The 22,500-nt window shown below is 44.2% G+C and overlaps 1 protein-coding gene and 1 non-coding gene across 2 annotated transcripts in view; one reads left to right on the forward strand and one right to left on the reverse strand.

The window, feature by feature from the left end:
• Window positions 1-22,500, forward strand: part of LOC143287236 (metabotropic glutamate receptor 2-like) — a 544,548-nt gene that overhangs the window by 470,289 nt on the left and 51,759 nt on the right.
• On the reverse strand, window positions 21,920-22,038 carry LOC143287784 (5S ribosomal RNA). Its single transcript, XR_013055997.1, has one exon. It is a non-coding gene; the product is annotated as a 5S ribosomal RNA (ribosomal RNA).

Genomic DNA, 22,500 nt, shown 5'->3' on the forward strand with positions numbered 1-22,500 from the left:
GCTACACGTGAATGATTCAAGTGAAATTAGCACAGAAAAGTAACGATAAAATTTAAAACACAGATGTAAGAGACACAAAAAAAAATAGCAAATAAGGCGATGTGAAATAGAGAGAGAAAGAGAGAGAGAGAGAGAGAGAGAGAGAGAGAGAGAGAGAGACTCTTGACTTCCGTTTCTTCAGCTATGATAACTACCATTCCAGCAGTGTTCCTAGATAAACAAGCTTTCTCCCTTACACACATTTTTCTACCAAAGTAAATTTCGTTTTAGGTGAATAGAAAATCCTCCACCATGAATATAAAGTTTTCTTTCCTGTAGGGAAAACAAACCCCATTTCAGACGTGTGATTGATAAGCGGGAGTTTCCCCGGCTGTAAACGGAAATAAATTTGGAAGAGGTAGAGAAGGAAATCAGACAAGGGGCGATGCAGTGCTGTACAGGAAAGCCTGTCTGACACGGACTGAGTATTTGTATTTGTAATTGTATTTCTTTTTAGCACAACAGATTTCTCTGTGTGAAATTCGGTCTGCTCTCCCCAGGGAGAGCGCGTCGCTACACTACAGCGCCACTCTTTTTTTTTTCTTTGTTTGTTTGGGGGTTTTTTGGTATTTTTTCCAGCGTGCAGTTTTATTTGTTTTTCCTATCCAAGTGGATTTTTCTACACAATCTTGCCAGGAACAACCCTTTTGTTCCCGTGGGTTCTTTTACGTGTGCTAAGTTCATGCTGCACATGGGACCTCGGTTTATCGTATCATCCGAATGACTAGCGTCCAGACCACCACTCAAGGTCTAGTGGAGAGGGAGAAAATATCGGCGGCTGAGCCGTGATTCGAACCAGCGCGGTCAGATTCTCTCGCTTCCTAGGCGGACGCGTTACCTCTAGGCCATCACTCCACATTGTGTGGGTCTTTACCTTGAATGTTGAGTTTGTGGTAGTGTCTCTCAGAGTGCGGTGACTGGTCGACGCTCAAATGAACGAGATGACAATGTGTTCGTGACCCCACAAGACTGTATTATTTTTGCATTGGATGGACAAACACTTAAATCAAGCAAGAAAACAATGAAGGGGGGAAAAAGGACATTGTATCAGTACGGAATCATTCCTTCTCCCTTTTCCTTGTGTCATTTTTTTCTGTTGTTCTCTGTCTCTGTGTGTGTCTCTGTCTCTCTCTGTGTGTGTGTGTGTGTGTGTGTGTGTGTGTGTGTGTGTGTGTGTGTTCTTTTTGTGTTGAACATCAAAACCCACTATCACCACCATCACCATCTTTCCACAATCGCCTTCCCATCATCACACCTTACAATCACCTTCCCCATCACCAAAATAGTGTGCCACCTCTTTCACACGTTTCACACTTCGTTTCTTTCTTTCCATACCACATGTCCTTCCGGTTTATCGAGAGTCTGTAACCGAAACACAGGTTTGCTCTACCCTGAGGAAATGAACACTTCAGACATATCATTAGTGGGAGAAACATATTGATTCACTGCTTGTAAACAGTGATCATTTCTCAGACAGGGAAGAAGGTGGTGGGAGAATAAAACGCACCTAGCACGTGTTTGTGTAATTGTGCATGTCTGTCACATTGCCAAGGGGAGAGAAAGACAGAGACCACACACACACACACACACACACACACACACACACACACACACAGAATATTGTCAGCACTTTTAGACCACTCCTACTTTCTGTTTCTCTTCTTTCCTTTCTTTTTTTTTTTCTTTTTTTATGATGATTTCCCTCAGGACCATCAATCAATCAACACCCCCACACCATCATTATCCTTATACACATCCAGCCCTCGCTAACAGTTTGCAGTGTGGGTGGGATAATGTACTTTCTGACCCTTTTTTCTGTCCTGCACTGTGTATACCTAAGACAGTTTGCTCCTCAGCTCTCGCATACATTCCGTGCCCTGAAGTCACAACTTTCCTTTCCCGTTAAAACAGTCTGGGCCACAAATTTGCACACACCCCGGGGGGCGGCGGGGGGGGGGGGGACAAAAATATCTCATAGGTGTGATTATTGAGAAGAAAAAAAAGGAACTGCCAGATGTACATGGAAAGACACTGGGTGGTAGAACATGGAGGCGACAAAAACAACGTTGAGGGAGTTAGGGATGGGGATGGAGCATGAGGTGAGTGGGTTGGGGGTAAAGCAATCACAACTTCACTTGTTGTGTAATACATATCGAAACATACATTGCAAGTCACTGCCACTGCCACCGCTGCAGAACAGCACGGCTATCGCTGTACCATGATGTATACAACCTACTTCCCATCCATTTCCCTTTGCCGTTCGATGTAATGTATTTTCATATCTCCTTCTGGCCATTTGCAATAACTGTTTTCCCTTGCAGCATTCCCCAAACACGCATGTTCTCCCCATGTAAATGGTTTTCATGGTACTACCAAATTTGCTACTGGAATGTGATGTCCTTCCTCCTGTGAAAAAGGAAACAGTTCAGATGTGAGTTGGATAAACGATTTCGCTGGCTGTAAAAAGAAACGAAACACGTTTTGAGAGAGAGAGAGAGAGAGAGAGAGAGCTCTCAAAACTCAGAATTCAGAACTCAAAACGTTTTTCATTCAAGGATTAAGATTTTAGGCATGGCCTATTCTACCAATCTGTCCTGAGAGGGAGAGAGGGGGAGGTGGAGGGAGAGAGAGAGAGAGTGAAAGAAGGAGGGGTCAGTAGACAGTTTATAGCACAGTCTGTCTGACGTGGACTGACATTGTAGCCTGATGCATCATGGTGTGAGTTATTGCCGGCTGTGTGTAGTGCTGTTGCTGGTACTCTGTCCAAGTCAGCGATGTGTCCTCAGTCACAGGCATCGGTTGAAAAGTATTCCTTTTAAAGGAAAGACGACACCAACCACTCCCTTTCTACCATCCAGCATCACCCCCACCCCCACCCCCACCACCCCACCTCCACCACCCCCGCCGCCTATTTTTCATGATTAGATACTTCCACTTCCCAGTATGGTGTAACTCAAGGGGATACTGGTCGTTTTGATCGTACCACAGTTTCATGAAGACGTTTCCTGACGTGGTTAACGTTCCCTTCTTCTATCCGTTACACGACCAACATCGTTTTGCCGATGACTCTGTCGTGGTTCATGCATGCTGGGTATTTTCGTGTCTCCATAACCCACCGAACACTGACATGGGTTACAGGATCTTTAACGTGCGTATTTAATCTTCTGTGTGCGTATACACACGAAGAGGGTTCAGGAACTAGCAGGTCTGCACATAATTATGTTGACCTGGGAGATCTGAAAAATCTACACCCTTTACCCACCAGGCGCCGTCACCGAGATTCGAACCCGGGACCCTCAGATTGAAACCACTTGGCTATTGCGCACGTCAACCCTCTCGGCCTCAGTGCATCCCTCAGGGTGTGCGCAGCTGCAGTTTGATCTGACAGTGCTGTTATACTGAAGTGTCGTGGAGTTGTATGGAGTTTGTTATTCGTTGGCCTCCAGGCTGAGCTGGTTCCTATGTTTGACCGCTCGCCTGGAACCGTACTTTCGAGTCTGTGAGTGACGGAGTGGCTGACAGCGAGCCTCCTGGCCACTTCTGTTAATGAAATGTCTTCCGCATTCCATGCCGTGACTCTTCCCTGTCCTGCTTCACTCAGTCTGCGTCTGGGTGTGTAGCTGTTTCACTGTATTCACTGGGTGTAGAGGGAAAGAAGTTTGGTGTTTGTGAATGAGAGAGAGAAAGAGAGAGAGACGGGGGAGGGGTGGGGGGGGGACAGGGCAGAGAAATTTTAAAACGGACAAAAACAGACAGAGAATGACACAAATGTACAGAAAAGAAGCTCGTTTGCTGCAGTGCTATATAACTGCAAACTTCATAACAGTCACTACCAATAGTACCATCACTGCTGCTGGAAAAACTGCAGGACTACACTTGCCATGGGTTCTTCAACCAGCTCCTGCTTCCGGTTTGCTGTTTGATGTGATGACCTCTCTGGTCTCCCTTTGTCTGCTGCAGTAACCACGCTGCCTGCTGTGTTCCCTAAACACACGTTCTTTTCCCAAGCAAATGTATGTCCTGGTGATACTATACATACGCATACAATTTAATGCAGCTCACTCCAGGGAAAACAGAGGTGATTTAAACTCTAAATAGATCAACAGTTTTGTCAGCTGTAAATGGAAATATATTTAGAGATTAAGAAAGAGAGGGGAAATGGATGTTGTGATGGTCAGTGGAGGGAAGGGGAGTGCTGGGAACTTTACAGTACAGTTAGTCTGGCAAGGGTTAGGGGCATGGCTATACGTGCCATGATGTGAGGAGTTCCTGTCTCTGGGCGTAACCATTTCCTTGCACTCAAATCAACAAGTCATTCACGGTCATCTCCATCATCACTGTGCGCATACTGCAGCTCGCTCTCTGGTCAGGAGTGCGGAGTGACGTGCTTTCTCACCTGTCAGCAAACCCCGATCCTGCTTTTCGTTCCGAATGTAGTTCACTCCCGAGCCCTCCCACACATTTCCATTCCTCTCAAGTCACTGTGTCCTTCCTGGTCATATTATAGTGTGCTCCTTGAGCACAAAGGTGCTCACTGCCGAATAAACATACATAGTTCAGAACCAGGTAGATTCACTGGATGGAGATTCACTGGATGGAGATTCACTGGATGGAGATTCAGATTCACTGGATGGAGATTCACTGGATGGAGATTCACTGGATGGAGATTCACTGGAGATTCACTGGATGGAGATTCACTGGATGGAGATTCAGATTCACTGGATGGAGATTCACTGGAGATTCACTGGATGGAGATTCACTGGAAAAGAAACCGGATGACAGGAAAGGAAAAAGACAGGAAAGGAAAGAAAGAGGTGGTGTGATGCACACACAGAGAGAAAGAGACGCAGAGAGAGAGAGATGGGGTGGGGGGAGGTGCGGTGGACATTTTGCAGGAAAACGTGTTAGACGTGCAGAGGAGATGAAGCCAGCCATTACGTTCCACACACGTGCTGTTCCCGTGTCTGGACAAATATGTTACAACTGTTGACTGCTGCAGAAAACTCGCAGTGCTGTCAGTTTTCCAACCTACAGTCAGCAAGACTCCGACGAAGAGCCTGCAAAGATACAGTTCTATTTTAATAATAATAATAATAATGAATATTATTATTATAAAAAATAGATATTTGGACGCCTTATCTCCGGAGAGCCCAGAGCGTTTACAAATACAATTACACATACATACATTGATTTTGTACTCCTTGGTTCAAACCATTTACGAGCAAATAATTATCGAATTTTCGAAACCAATCTCTATGATTAGTGGGGTGTGATGTCCTATTTCTCTGTAAACGAAACAGTACGGTGACGTCTATGGACAAAGGGGACTGTCGTTGGAGCTGTGTGATGGCGGTTTCCACTCCAGAGGATATTCACTCACTCTGGCTGAACGAGGAAGCGATTAAGGAGCTCTCAGTGGCGTCCTGTTTGTAGCACATCACAACAGGCACTACTGAGCACTACGGAAGTGACTTAGCACCAGTGCAGCATTCCCTCTGATGTGTGGTTTCCTGGCATCCTACGAGTAACATCAACAGCTTGGGCCCCAGGACCGCCAGCGCTAGAACTGTGGAAGATTATCATGGATGTGGCTGTGTATGTGCTTGGGGGGACTCGAAATGAGTGGCATGGGGTAATGCAGTGAAATGGTGCGACTGTTTGGACATATAAAAACCAAAATTAATCAAATGAATTAATAACAAATAAATAAACAAAAAACTATGTCGTATAATGCCAATGCTTTTTCTTTTTTTTGTTGTTGTTGTTGTTTCTTGTTGTTGCTGATTTTCTTTTTATTTCCCTATTTCTTTTTTCTTTTCTTTCCTGTTTCACCTCTATCTTGTATTTTATATGCCAGGTTTCTTTAACCATTTTTTTTAAAGTATAGACAACAGTTTAATGGGGTGTGTCCCTGCCCTGCTGGCGCAGAAAGGCGTTTGCAGACATAAACTTCCTTTCCTCCCCGAGGCAAATCAGTTAACTTCTCGACCTGTGCCGTCTGTGATCATGAAATGTTTGCACCATTTCCCACGCCCAAGTGTTTCCCCAAATGAGCTGAAGACGACCAGACTTTACTGCATCCTTGCCACACGCCGCCAGACTGCATTTGGGAAGACAAAAATGACTTGAGCGGTGTTCGTCTGTGAACTGGATGTAGGACCCACAATATAATGTGTTCATTTTGTGATTGTGAGTTCACTCAGTGGTTATTTCATTTCTTTCTTTGTTTGAATGGTTGGTTTGGTTTGGTTTGGTTTATTATGCACATTTTTTATTTAAATGTCAACCCATTGCATTGACACCACTTTGGTAAGGTTTGATCCACATACGTTTGCACAAAGGGATGTTTTTGTGGGGTTTTCTTGTTGGCTTTTTGTTGTTGTTGTTGTTGTTTTCTCATTCGTGGCAACCAGTCAAATAAATAATGCTTTCAGAAAACTAAAATAGCACTTAACATGCCAGCATCCTTGAGATGTGTGTCTAGGGCAGAAAAGCCTAGCGGAAATGCTTTCGAAGAATCATGGGCATCACGCACAGAGATCACATAACCAATGAGGAAGTGAGAAACAGAATCAAGCAAGCCATCAGGTCCTATGAAGATCTTCTCACAACTGTGAAAAAACGCAAATTGGGGTGGTATGGGCACATCACATGATCAATAGGACTTGCAAAGACGATCCTGCAGGGCACGTTACAAGGAGGGAGAAGGAGAGGCAGACAGAAAAAGAGATGGGAAGACAACATCCCAGAAAGGACAGGTCTGAGGCTGAGCGAGGCCCTCAGGGAAGCAGATGGATGGAGGAAGGTGGTTGACATGTTATCTGTGGTGCCCCAATGGCCACCCGCACTAAGAGACAGGTGAAGTGAAGATCCTTGAGATAGCATGAACATGATTTAACTTCTCAAGCTGCGGCTTACAAACACTTCATTAAGTCATAATTTTTATCCAGATTTTGATAAGTTCTGACAGTTTGTATTTCAAATTATTGAATGCAGTCATATATAATCTTCGTTCTTCATATTTTCCTATTTCCCTGTCTTTACGTGCTTATAACTAAATGAATATGGACATTGAAAACAGTTTCTGATAAATCTTATACTGCATTTCAGCTGATCAGAACGGACATTTGTCCGTTCAGTTCAGTATAACTCTACCAACTAATCTAAACACCCTTTTTATCATTTGAATCAACAGCATTAATGTTCTATTATCCACCGCCATAAAACGCTGCTTTGCATGTGCTTGGCTTCCGTAACATCGTGTCTTTTATACACCAGCCTTTGTTATCGTTGTTTCAATGCCACTTCGCTGAATCGTGATATTTACTGTGCTTTCGTAGAGAAACAATCAACAAACTGACCAACCTGTTCCATCTGTTGTCAGTAAATCGATGTTTCTTTTATACATACGAGTGTTTAACAAAGGTGCTAGTATGTTAAGATTTTGTTTAATTGTGACTTAATTCAGCTAACAGGCTTAAACTTCCCCAGCTGTGCTATACAACATTTTTAGTTCACATTTGCAAATGTGATAGTTTCACGGTAAAGTTGATGCGCGTTGGTGAAATCATGTGAAATTCTAGATCAATGGAACTTGAAATTGAAGTCATTATGTTTCTTTCGTTCTCTTTCTGAACTTTTTTCTTTCCTTTTCGTTTCCTTTCGTGTGTTTCCCTTCTTTGCAAGAAAAAAGTGTTTGCTTCTGTTGAAAAAAATCCGCTGAGAAATTTCGGACACACCTTTTAACTGATTAAAGCAGTCATGCTTTTAACATCTTAACTTTGATCAAGTGTATGTTGATAATAATAAGATTCGGTAAAAAAAAAAAATAAATAAATAGACAATAATAATAATAATAATGATTCTTTTATCGTATGTCGTGACCATTTTCGTGTCTTTTATATTGCAAGTCCCTTGCAGTCAAAGTGCCGATACCAGATTGATGATGCATGCCCTTGCTCAAACGTGTGTGAAGAGTAGCTTGCAGACATAAACTTTCGCACAGACAGGGCCATCCATTCACAGTTCACCCTGTGTCGTCTGCACCATTTAGCATGCCTGAGTGTCCCCGTGGTAATCTTGACATGATTAACCTCTCCACTCTTGGAGTAAAAGCACGTTACTACGTCATTTCTCCTTGTCACGTGTTCTCGGCCTGTGTTCAATTTAACGGCAAAAGGGTTCGATTGTGAAAACTATATAGTATTAAAAAATATATAACACTAATAAAATATACAAAAAACGCCGAGAAGATTCTACACGCTTTGTGTTGTTGGTTTTTTGCATTCGTGAAATATTAGGAATATAGTCTCAAATAACACAATTAGAGCGAATGGCTGCAGAATGAGTATTGGCCAGCAACTTTGTTTTCAGTCATTGAGAAACAGGTCTTAGATCTTTAGTGTAAGAGGTTTGTATGCGACGCTGGACAGGACACGTTGTCCGCATGACAGACAGCAGGATCCAGAAGATGCTACTATATTATGGCCAGCTGAAGGAAGGCCACCGCGAACTTGGAAGAACCTGCAAGCGCTTCAAGGAAACCTTGAAGACGAACCTGAAAGCCTGTGACATCGCTTCCTGGGAAACTGATGCCCTTGACTGCTCTCGCTGGAGGATGCTGTACTCTAGTGGCACAAAGACGTTTGAAAACAAGAGAACGCTGGCCATTAAAGAGAAGCGTGAGCGAAGGAAGCAGGGCTCAACTTCTGGAGACTTTTTCCCTTGCAACACCTGTGGGAAGTGCTGTGCATCCAGAATCGGCCTCTTCTCCCATATGAGGACACACACCGACAGATAAGCCTGCCTGCCTACTCATCCGTCGGTCCGACGGGAGACTCCATCATATATATATATATATATATATATATATATATATATATATATATATATATGTGTGTGTGTGTGTGTGTGTGTGTGTGTGTGTGTGTGTGTGTGTGTGTGTGTGTGTGTGTGTGTGTGTGTGTGTTACAGTTTTTGATGATTCAATCGGTTATTTTCAAATTTCAAGACAAGCATGGGCCAAGGTGCGGCAAAAACAAGACAACAGCAACCAATACCCACCCCTCGTGATATCGGAGAGACAAACAGAGACAGACATAGGAACGGAGAATCAAGAATCAAGAATATTTAATCCTTTGATCCCTGTTGGGGTATAGAGGGTATTTAGTAACGACATTGGTATTGTACACTAAAAAATTGAAATGCAAACAAGAACTAAGACAATGAAATTGGTGATAAAAAAAAACAGCGGCCGTGTCATCTTGCACACACACACACACACACACACACACATACATACACACCACTTCCGCTACCACCACCTCCACAATTCCATACGCATCCAGCCACAACTTCTTCCATTCCGATCCACAACGAAGAGCTATGCCTTCCTGATACCTGTTTCCCTTCAAACACACACTGAAGCAAGCTACGTAAAAGTTTGACTGTGAAACACTTCGCTTCCTACCCTTCTCCTTCCTTCTCTTGCTACTCCACCCATACGCCTCGGCCACTCTGAACACTTCCGTACAGTTTACCCCCCCACCCCCACCCCCTACCCCCCCTGACCCCCAGGTCCCCACCCCCCACCCCCCACCCCCCCAACCCCCAGTTTGCAGTTTTGACACAGCTTTCCTCTCGTCTTCTGTCCACTTCATACACTTTTTTTTCTTCTCTCTTTGCCATAGAGTGTCCGTGCCTGGAATACAAAGTTGGGTTTTCCTGTGGGAACGAAAATGTTTTGGACGTGTGGCTGATGTATGGATTCGTGTGGTTGTACATGGACAGAATGTTTGATTATTTCGGGTTGTGTGAGTGTGAGTCTCCGGAGAGACTATTTTACTGCCGCCAGTTTCATCGCCGTGATTACTGAGGTTGTGAAGGAACGTGGTGAGGTGGGTGGAGGGTGTTCAGGAAATATAATATGCGCCAAGGAACTTCTCGATGGTGCTTGGATCCTCGGAAACTGTCATCATGTTGATAGATATATAAATAACATTATTCACACACGCGAGCGCGCGCGCGCACACACACACACACACATACATACAACACACACACACACACACACACACACACACACACACACACACAAGCACACACAAGCGCATGCACGGACACACACACACACACACACACACACACACACACACACACACACACACACGCAAGCACACACAAGCGCATGCACGCACACACACACACACACACACACACACACACACACACACACATACATACACACACACACACAATACACACACACACACACAACCACTACCAAGGCAGAACCCCTTACCATTACTGTCAAGCGCATTGTTCTCCCGCTCCAACTCACCACATGGAGTTTTAAATAATGTCTGTTCTGAACATCACTCCTCAGCTGTAGTTGCCGCCTCCCTGTAACATATTCTGCTATAACAAGCTTGCCACTGATACACATTATTTTGTCCAAGGTAAATTTCTTTTTGACGAACAGAAAATCTGCATCCAGAATGTTACGGGGAAAACAACCCATTAAGAACCTATTTTTTTATCCGTCTGCTGGATAAACGGTTTCGTTGGCTGCAAATCGAAACAATTTTGGAGATGGAGTCACTTAGAATACAGAAAACGGAGGGTGTAGAATATCTGAGATTTTCAGAAAAATCTGTCTGAAGTGGGCTGTAGCTGTAGTGTTGGATTCTGTTATTACTTAAGTTATTTTACAGCAGTCTGGCGCTCAGTCCAATTACACAGCGATGCACATGTAATCACACGCGCGATTATTTCGTCTTGGGTGAAAATAAGTGATATGCTAAAAATCAAACACCTAAGCAAAAAAACAGAATGTTGCCAACAGCCTCAAAGTTCTCGCAGATGTGTGGTGGATACACAGTTCTGATGGCTGTAAATAGAAACAATTTTTGGTGATGGAGGGATATAAAATAGAGGGGTTGGTTGGGTTGGAGGAAGGTGAGGGTGGTTTATACAATTTACAGGAAAGTTGTTCAACAGGAACTGGAGCTGTAGCATTATACGACATGATGTAAAATGTTGTTTCTGCGCATTCCCGAAGTCTGGCGCTTAACCCTCAGACTGCCGCTGTCAGTGAAGGACTGTCACCTCACTGAGGAACGACTGGGTTTACTGGTCAGGATATCAGCCGCCTTTTCTTTATTTGATCTTCTTCCTCTTGAGATTGAATTACTTTCGTTCAGCAGAGCCAATAACACCACTCAACAGTACACATAAAGCAGTGAAACCGCTTCAGATCATCCCACACTGATCCCACTTCATTAAGGTTCAGAAGTCAAGGGGTTAATGTTAAAAGTTCTATCTCCCACAATTACATGCACGACTTTTTGGGGGAAGGGGGGGGATACAATATCCGTACCCTCTCCACACTACCACCATCTCTACCATCCTTATGTCATGATTACACAACCATCTCTCGTTTCACGTTTCCAGAGTGGACTAACGTTCCTTTTTTTTCCTGATCCCATCCTGTCTGCCACTGCACTCCTGTTTGGAGTCCCTGAAATGGCTTGCTGCCCAGCCTTCATACATATCTCTTGTCCTCAAATAACTATTCCATTCTCGTTAATGGAAAATACTGCAGTCTATGGCACGAATGTGTTGAACCCCAATGAAATAGAGATATTTCAGACGCGGGACTTGGGAAGATAAAGTAGATTCGCTCGATATAGATAGAAGTACATATGTAGGCAGGGTATGGGTGGGGGCAAACAAGCACAGAGAGAGTAAAACATACAGGGGAGTATTAAGAGGTAGAGAAGGAGCTGAGCATTTTGTAGAAAACCAGTTACATGTGGAGGAGAGCTGTAGCTTTCAGGTTCGATATTCTCGTTAAGATTTCGATTTTTGCTGCAGGTGTTGCAGCAGTTATCTTTGGGGTTGGACACTTTGGTTGACGTCGTAATGGTCACACTGGTACGAAGAGTTGCACATTGTACGAGGGTCATTCAATAAATAAGGTGAATTTTTCGGTATAAGGACTTCTAATACAGATAGAAGCTTACTTTTTTTTCTTTTTTTTTTTTTTTTTTTTTTGTTTTACTTCTTTTTCACATGGATTTAATTTGTTTTGCAGATTAAAAAAAAAACTTTGAGAGTTTTGGCGATTAACAAAGATGGCCGACCAAGAAGCATGCTTCAGGATTGAACAGCGGTCAGTTATCAGGTTTTTGGTTGCTGAAGGGTGCAAACCAGTTGAAATTCATAGGAGAATGTCAACTGTGTATGGTGCCACATGTTTCAGCCGAAAAAATGTCTACAAGTGGGCTAAATTGTTTAAAGAAGGACGGAGCAGTGTTGAGGATGAAGACAGGCCTGGAAGGCCTGGAGCGACTGGCTGAGACATCAGTCCAAAGATTTTTACGCTGAGGGAATACGGAAGCTTGTGCACAGATGGGAAAAGTGTGTGACAGTGCTGGGAGACTACGTTGAAAAATGAGAAAAAAAAGTAAGCTTCTATCTGTATTAGAAGTCCTTATACCAAAAAATTCACCTTATTTATTGAATGACCCTCGTATGATGTCAGAGTGGTTATTTTTGCTCCATTGTTTCTGCTTTTGCATTTTACTGTGATTCTGTCCATTGTTAACCAAATGTTGCGTGCATGTTTTCTCTGTCAAGTGACTTATGAGCTTGGACCACAGCAAAACAAATTCCTTGCATATCATCAGGTGGTACCTACCTTTGATATATAACGTGTTGCTGTTTTGTGTTGTTTGACGCTAAATTAGTTTACACGGGTGCATCTCTATCACAATATGAACATACAACTCTCATTCCCTTTTTCCCCCTTTTACCTTAAAGAAGGTATCTACAGTCAATTAAGGTATAAACGATATGCAGCAAAATGTTCTCATTATTTGTTTCCCAATACTTTTTCAACACCACCGCTACTGCCGTAATGACTATCACGCTCACTGCCGTCGACATCAACACTTTCATTATATACTATCATCCTTACCATTAACATCCTTATGCCAGACTCAAACATCCTGCTTTGCAGAGTGCAGAGTGGAGTCACGTGGTTTCTAACCTCCCCCTGTCACTGACTGCACTCTCTGCACTGTGGCCCCAAAATTATTTGCTCCCCAGCCCTCACGCACATTTCTTCTCCTGCAGTTACATCCCCTTCCTGTAAATTGAGAGTCTGGATCTGGGGGCGCGAATGTGTTCACTCTTCAGGAAACAGAAATACATCAGACGTGTGATTAGGAGAAGAAAAAAAAAAAAGCGAATTCACTTGATGTTGGGCGAAAGTATTTCTGTGAGACAGAGACAGACAAACAAACAAACAGATAACCAGGCAGACAGACAGACGGCAAATTTCCTTACTTGTGTGTTCATATTGTACTGAAAAAATAATTACGACTGCCAAAACAAACGAAAAATACCCAACACCACTGCAATATTTCACCGTTGTAGTTATATTATTTTGCTCTTCAAGCAGCCCGCAATTTCAGTTCGCTGTTTGACGTATTTCACCCTGCTTCATTTTGTCACCATTAACAACCCTGCTGCAGTTTCCTTGAAAAACATATTCTAGCTTACTGAATTTCTTTCCAGGAAAGGAAAAAACTGCGTTGAGAATGCGTTGCCGTTCAATCTTGCGCAAACGAAATAATTTCAAGTGTGTTATGTGAACTGTTTAGTCAGCTACAAACGGAAACAAGAGAGACAGACAGAGAGAGACAGAAAGAGACAGACAGACAGGGAGAATGTGTTTGAGAAACCAAACTCATTTGCGTGTGTACATGATATATAATTTACAAACCTCGGGTCAAACTCTGCCACGAACCAAACTGTCACTGATGCGAGACTACATGGCTATGTGCATGTCATGATTTATACAGCAGCTCCATATTTCTTCTTCTTCTGCGTTCGTGGGCTGCTACTCCCACGTTCACTCGTATGCACACGAGTGGGCTTTTATGTGTATGACCGTTTTTACCCCGCCATGTAGGCAGCCATACTCCGTTTTCGGGGGTGTGCATGCTGGGTATGTTCTTGTTTCCATAACCGACCGTACGCTGACATGGATTACAGGATCTTTAACGCGCGTATTTGATCTTCTGCTTGCATATACACACAAGGGGGTTCAGGCACTAGCAGGTCTGCACATATGTTGACCTGGGAGATCGTAAAAATCTCCACCCTTTACCCACCAGGCGCCGTCACCGTGATTCGAACCGGGGACCCTCAGATTGACAGTCCAACGCTTTAACCACTCGGCTATTGCGCCCGTCAGCTCCATATTTCGATTTGCTGTTTGACGCAGCGCCTCCCCTGGGTCCCGCCCTCTGCCTGCGGCAATAACCGCCATTACTCCAGCGTTCCCTGGGCACACGTCCCTCCCCCCTGTAAATTTCTTTCAGGGTATTACAAAATCTGCATCTGGAATGTAATACCGTTCTTTCTGTGGAAGCGGAAGCATTTCATATGTGTGATGGATAAACGCTTTGGCTGTTTGTAAATAAAAGAAAACAATTTTGGGGAGTTGGGGGGCGGGTGGGGGGGGGGGGGGGGGGGGCGGGGGAACACGGTGAGTGCGGTGTGTGGGGAGGGGTGTGGGTTGGAATCCAGGCAGTTTGCAGTGACAGGCTGTGTGACATGGCTTGTAGCCTTACGCATCATGATGTGAGTTATGGCCGTCCTTGTAAATTACAGTTGTCTGGTGCTCAGTCCAAGACGGTGCTGTCAACGTTTGATTTCGTCTCGGGGTGGAAGAATGTTGAAAAGTATCGTCAATAGGCCGACCTTCACCTTCATCTCCATCTCTTGCCCATCCTTTGTAATGACCCCACACTTCACCTTCACCTTCATCCCTTGCCCATCCTTTGTAATGATCCCACACTTCACCTTCACCTTCATCCCTTGCCCATCCTTTGTAATGACCCCACACTTCACCTTCACCTTCATCCCTTGCCCATCCTTTGTAATGATCCCACACTTCACCTTCACCTTCATCCCTTGCCCATCCTTTGTAATGATCCCACACTTCACCTTCATCTCCATCCCTTGCCCATCCTTTGTAATGATCCCACACTTCACCTTCATCTCCATCCCTTGCCCATCCTTTGTAATGATCCCACACTTCACCTTCACCTTCATCCCTTGCCCATCCTTTGTAATGATCCCACACTTCACCTTCACCTTCAGCCCTTACCCATCCTTTGTAATGATCCCACACTTCACCTTCACCTCCATCCCTTGCCCATCCTTTGTAATGATCCCACACTTCATCTCCATCCCTTGCCCATCCTTTGTAATGACCCCACACTTCACCTTCATCCCTTGCCCATCCTTTGTAATGACCCCACACTTCACCTTCACCTCCATCCCTTGCCCATCCTTTGTAATGATCCCACACTTCACCTTCATCTCCATCCCTTGCCCATCCTTTGTAATGATCCCACACTTCACCTTCATCTCCATCTCTTGCCCATCCTTTGTAATGATCCCACACTTCACCTTCATCCTTGTCCATCCTTTGTAATGATCCCACACTTCACCTTCATCCTTGTCCATCCTTTGTAATGATCCCACACTTCACCTTCATCCTTGTCCATCCTTTGTAATGATCCCACACTTCACCTTCATCCTTGTCCATCCTTTGTAATGATCCCACACTTCACCTTCATCCTTGTCCATCCTTTGTAATGATCCCACACTTCACCTTCATCCTTGTCCATCCTTTGTAATGATCCCACACTTCACCTTCATCCTTGCCCATCCTTTGTAATGATCCCACACTTCACCTTCATCTCCATCTCTTGCCCATCCTTTGTAATGACCCCACACTTCACCTTCATCTCTTGCCCATCCTTTGTAATGATCCCACACTTCATCTCCATCTCTTGCCCATCCTTTGTAATGATCCCACACTTCATCTCCATCTCTTGCCCATCCTTTGTAATGATCCCACACTTCACCTTCATCTCCATCTCTTGCCCATCCTTTGTAATGACCCCACACTTCACCTTCATCTCCATCTCTTGCCCATCCTTTGTAATGACCCCACACTTCACCTTCATCTCCATCTCTTGCCCATCCTTTGTAATGATCCCACACTTCACCTTCATCTCCATCTCTTGCCCATCCTTTGTAATGATCCCACACTTCACCTTCATCTCCATCCCTTGTCCATCCTTTGTAATGATCCCACACTTCACCTTCATCCCTTGCCCATCCTTTGTAATGACCCCACACTTCACCTTCATCTCCATCTCTTGCCCATCCTTTGTAATGATCCCACACTTCACCTTCATCTCCATCCCTTGTCCATCCTTTGTAATGATCCCACACTTCACCTTCATCTCCATCCCTTGTCCATCCTTTGTAATGATCCCACACTTCACCTTCATCCCTTGCCCATCCTTTGTAATGACCCCACACTTCACCTTCATCTCCATCCCTTGCCCATCCTTTGTAATGACCCCACACTTCACCTTCACCTTCATCCCTTGCCCATCCTTTGTAATGACCCCACACTTCATCTCCATCCCTTGCCCATCCTTTGTAATGACCCCACACTTCACCTTCATCTCCATCTCTTGCCCATCCTTTGTAATGACCCCACACTTCATCTCCATCCCTTGCCCATCCTTTGTAATGATCCCACACTTCACCTTCATCCTTGCCCATCCTTTGTAATGACCCCACACTTCATCTCCATCCCTTGCCCATCCTTTGTAATGATCCCACACTTCATCTCCATCCCTTGCCCCTCCTTTGTAATGATCCCACACTTCACCTTCATCTCCATCCCTTGCCCATCATTTGTAATGACCCCACACTTCACCTTCATCTCCATCCCTTGCCCATCCTTTGTAATAATCCCACACTTCACCTTCATCTCCATCCCTTGCCCATCCTTTGTAATGACCCCACACTTCACCTTCATCTCCATCTCTTGCCCATCTTTTGTAATGATCCCACACTTCACCTTCACCTTCATCCCTCGCCCATCCTTTGTAATGATCCCACACTTCACCTTCATCTCCATGTCTTGCCCATCTTTTGTAATGATCCCACACTTCACCTTCATCTCCATCCCTTGCCCATCCTTTGTAATGATCCCACACTTCACCTTCATCTCCATCTCTTGCCCATCCTTTGTAATGATCCCACACTTCACCTTCATCTCCATCTCTTGCCCATCCTTTGTAATGATCCCACACTTCACCTTCATCTCCATCCCTTGCCCATCTTTTGTAATGATCCCACACTTCACCTTCACCTTCATCCCTTGCCCATCCTTTGTAATAATCCCACACTTCATCTTCACCTTCATCCCTTGCTCATCTTTTGTAATGATCCCACACTTCACCTTCATCTCTTGCCCATCCTTTGTAATGACCCCACACTTCACCTTCATCTCCATCTCTTACCCATCTTTTGTAATGACCCCACACTTCACCTTCATCTCCATCCCTTGCCCATCCTTTGTAATGATCCCACACTTCACCTTCATCTCCATCCCTTGCCCATCCTTTGTAATGACACCACACTTCATCTCCATCCCTTGCCCATCCATTGTAATGATCCCACACTTCACCTTCATCCCTTGCCCATCCTTTGTAATGATCCCACACTTCACCTTCACCTTCATCCCTTGCCCATCCTTTGTAATGACCCCACACCACCTTCATCTCCATCTCTTGCCCATCCTTTGTAATGATCCCACACTTCACCTTCATCTCCATCCCTTGCCCATCCTTTGTAATAATCCCACACTTCACCTTCATCTCCATCCCTTGCCCATCCTTTGTAATGACCCCACACTTCACCTTCATCTCCATCTCTTGCCCATCTTTTGTAATGATCCCACACTTCACCTTCACCTTCATCCCTCGTCCATCCTGTGTAATGATCCCACACTTCACCTTCATCTCCATCTCGTGCCCATCTTTTGTAATGATCCCACACTTCACCTTCACCTTCATCCCTTGCCCATCCTTTGTAATAATCCCACACTTCACCTTCATCTCCATCTCTTGCCCATCCTTTGTAATGACCCCACACTTCACCTTCATCTCCATCTCTTGCCCATCTTTTGTAATGATCCCACACTTCACCTTCACCTTCATCCCTTGCCCATCCTTTGTAATGATCCCACACTTCACCTTCATCTCCATCTCTTGCCCATCTTTTGTAATGACCCCACACTTCACCTTCATCTCCATCCCTTGCCCATCCTTTGTAATGATCCCACACTTCACCTTCATCTCCATCCCTTGCCCATCCTTTGTAATGATCCCACACTTCACCTTCATCTCCATCCCTTGCCCATCCTTTGTAATGATCCCACACTTACATCTCGCTTCAGGTTTCCAGGGTGGAGTGAAATTTATCTGCCTTCCTTCTGTCAGCCACTACACTCAATCACCATCATCATCACCATCTGTTTCTTCTTCTACTACTTCTTCTTCTACTACTACTACTTTGACTACTACTACGACTACTACAACTACTTTTTTCCATTGATGCTAATACTAAACCTACTGATACTACTGTTACTATATTTTACTCCTTCTTCTACTACTACTTTCTTCTTCTTCTTCTTCTTCTTCTTCTTCTTCTTCTTCTTCTTCTTCTTCTTCTCTGTGAAGAGTCACTGGGGCACCACAATGAAGAACTGTTCACCAGATTCCTCCAGTTCTGTCGGTTTAGCGCCAGAGAAAAACAGAGAAACACAGACAAACGGACAGAGAGGGAGACACTTGTTGAGAATAGTTTGCAGACCAAAACTCTCTCTCTCTCTCTCTCTCTCTCTCTCTCTCTCTCTCTCTCTCTCTCTCTCTCTCTCTCTCAGATCTACTAATGCCATATGTGTAGCTAGGGATGTCGAGCACCATTTAACACGCCCAGTGGCCTTGTTGAGAATAGTTTGCAGACCAAAACTCTCTCTCTCTCTCTCTCTCAGATCTACTAATGCCATATGTGTAGCTAGGGATGTCGAGCACCATTTAACACGTCCAGTGGCGATGAGCAAACTTCTCCAACTGTGGTGAGAAAACACTTTGCCATGTGCGTCACACGCCATAGGTCTCCATTTCGAATGGCTGTGATAGTTTTCGTCTGTAAAACTAAACCAGGCCTATAATCTTCAGAGTTGTTCGTTTGTTCTTTCCTTCCTACTACTACTAATAATATGTATAAGACGCAAAAACTTGATGAAGTCAACTATGAGCGCACATAAATAAATAAGTAAATAAATAAATAAAAATAGTAATAATAATAATAATAATAATAATAATAATTTTTTAAAGACAACAATGATGATAAATAAGCAAATAAATGTAAAACATGCAGACACCCATTCACACATACACACACATATGCATTGGAGATATGCACCAAACATGCAGTTTCACAGACATGAAAGCACAGTCAAATACACATAAACGTACATGAGCCCCAACACACACACACACACACACACACATTACCCTGCACCCCCTCTACCCCCCCTCCTCCACACACTCATTTCTAGGCTACGTATCGCAGCTTCCACGGCACGCGCACACACACACACACACACACACACACACGCACACGCACACACATTACCCTGCACCCCCTCTACCCCCCTCCTCCACACACTCATTTCTAGGCTACGTATCGCAGCTTCCACGGCACACACACACACACACACACACACACACACACACACACACACACACACACACACACACATTACCCTGCACCCCCTCTACCCCCCTCCTCCACACACTCATTTCTAGGCTACGTATCGCAGCTTCCACGGCACACACACACACACACACACACACACACACACACACACACACACACACATTACCCTGCACCCCCTCTACCCCCCTCCTCCACACACTCATTTCTAGGCTACGTATCGCAGCTTCCACGGCACACACACACACACACACACACACACACACATTACCCTGCACCCCCTCTACCCCCCTCCTCCACACACTCATTTCTAGGCTACGTATCGCAGCTTCCACGGCACGCGCACACACACACACACACACACACACATTACCCTGCACCCCCTCTACCCCCCTCCTCCACACACTCATTTCTAGGCTACGTATCGCAGCTTCCACGGCACACACACACACACACACACACACACACATTACCCTGCACCCCCTCTACCCCCCTCCTCCACACACTCATTTCTAGGCTACGTATCGCAGCTTCCACGGCACACACACAGTAGTTCTTTTTTATGTATTTATCTATTATTTATTTACCCTTTTTTTTCTTCTTTTTTTTCTCAAGGCCAGACAAAGCGCGTTGGGTTACGCTGCTGGTGAGGCATCTGCTTAGCAGATGTGGTGTAGCGTATATGGATTTGTCCGAACGCAGTGACGCCTCCTTGAGCTCTGAAACTGAAACTGAAACTCTTTCCTTCCTTTATGATTCATTCGTTTATTTCCCTCTGTGTTCGTGGCGACAGAAAACAGACCACTGTAAGCTTCTTTAATATCCCAAAATGAAAAATATGATAAAATGTACAAAGAAAGTTCTGGTGTTTCTTTCATCATGTTATGTTTTCATGTTGTTGTTGTTTTTCTTTTTTGTTTGTGTTTGTTGTTTTTTTCTTGTAAAAGAAAGAAATCTAGTCCAGTTAATGGAACCAATGAAAAGTAAACAGTAAACATGAATATAGGGCAGTAAAAAGTAACATTCTATAGCAGGTAAGTATGTAATGTAACAAGATTTGTATTGTATTCTTTTCTCGTATGTTTTTCGTTTTGCTTTGACATTTTTAACATATAATATTTGATGAAAGCATGAGGTGAGAGACTTTGCACGTGCCTTATATCACACTGATGACAGATTATCGAAACTCCATACAATGACAACAAATATTTCTGTTCTCAGCAACTAATAATGTGAGCTGAGAAAGCATCTCATATGGCTTGACCTCCATCGTGTTTTTCATACCCCAGTCTCTTGTAACCTCTTTCAGCGTGGACAGCAGTTTGATTAACTCACTCAGTACGGCCAGTCCTCTCTTCTCCTCTACACAGACCGCTCGGATGTCCAGTGGGTGTCTGAATGACCCAACCTTTAGCTTCTGTCGTCAGAATTGTGGTATTCTTTGTCAACATTCACCTCTTCAGTATGAGCCTTCCGCTTGCAATATTTTGATGGTGGTAATTGGGGTGAAACGCTGTTAATGTCGTCTCTTTCGCCGTTCGTATGGAGAGAGTTAAATTAATGAGGTGTGGGCTTGTGGTGCTGACGCAGAAAGACATTTGCAGACACATAAACTTTCTCTCCCCTTGGGGCAATCAATTAACAGCTCAGACTGTGTTGTCTGTGATCAAAATGCCTGCACCATTTCGCATGGCCATGTATTCCCCAAGTGAACTGAAGCCGACCAGACTTTACTGCTGAAGGCGTGCTAAGACTTTACAACATCCTTTCTCCTTACACACGCTCTTTCACTGCATTTGGGGATTTTTTTTTTTTTAAACTTTGGCAGTGTTCGTCTGTGAACTGAATAATGCATGCCCACAAAGATAGTTTGATCATTTTTTTGTGATTGCGAGTTGACTCTGTGGCTCATTTATTTCCGTGTGTGTGTGTGTGTGTGTGTGCGTGTGTGTGTGTGAATAAGATAAAGTTGTTTGGGTTTTTTTGTTGTTGTTTGTTTGCTTGTTTGCCTATTTGTAAAGACAGACAAATAACGTCTGTAAAAACGGAAAAAATGTGACAAATATAGATTTAAGCAACAGTTTCAGTTTCAGTAGCTCAAGGAGGCGTCACTGCGTTCGGACAAATCCATATACGCTACACCACATCTGCCAAGCAGATGCCTGACCAGCAGCGTAACCCAACGCGCTTAGTCAGGCCTTGAGAAAAAGGAGGCCAACAGCACCCGGTGTTCCCAGGCGGTCACCCATCCAAGTACTAACCGGGCCCGACGTTGCTTAACTTCGGTGATCGGACGAGAACCGGTGTTTTCAACGTGGTATGGCCGTTGGCAACAAATGCACTGAAACAGAATAATGTGACTCATCATATTGTCTTCCTTTTCTCTTCCTCTTTTTGTTTGTTTATTTCTTATCAAAGCAGAGGAAGTTGACATGTCATGAAAAAACAACTGGTGATTAAGCATCATGCTAAACATGTGACCGCGCTTCTGTTTTGCTCTGAGGTACCTCTACTGCAATATGTGTAAACAAGTATATTATAAGGATGGCCTGAACCATCCTAACCCAAATCTGCCTTTCACTTTGATCTGGCATTCATCAAGCGTCTCCATTTTCGACCGAAGTTGATGTGGTATTTCTTTTCTATCTTTCCATCGGGAAGAAGACAAAAATGACTGCAGGATTCTTCAAAGACAAAAAACTAAAGTTTATAAAAACCTTTTGGGTGGTAGTTGAATCCTCTTTGTTTTGACACGACGTTTCGGACCATAGGCCCGTTGTCAAGTGATGAGAA

The sequence above is a fragment of the Babylonia areolata genome, chromosome 11 (assembly GCF_041734735.1).
Source record: "Babylonia areolata isolate BAREFJ2019XMU chromosome 11, ASM4173473v1, whole genome shotgun sequence".
In the NCBI taxonomy this organism is placed as follows: domain Eukaryota; kingdom Metazoa; phylum Mollusca; class Gastropoda; order Neogastropoda; family Buccinidae; genus Babylonia; species Babylonia areolata.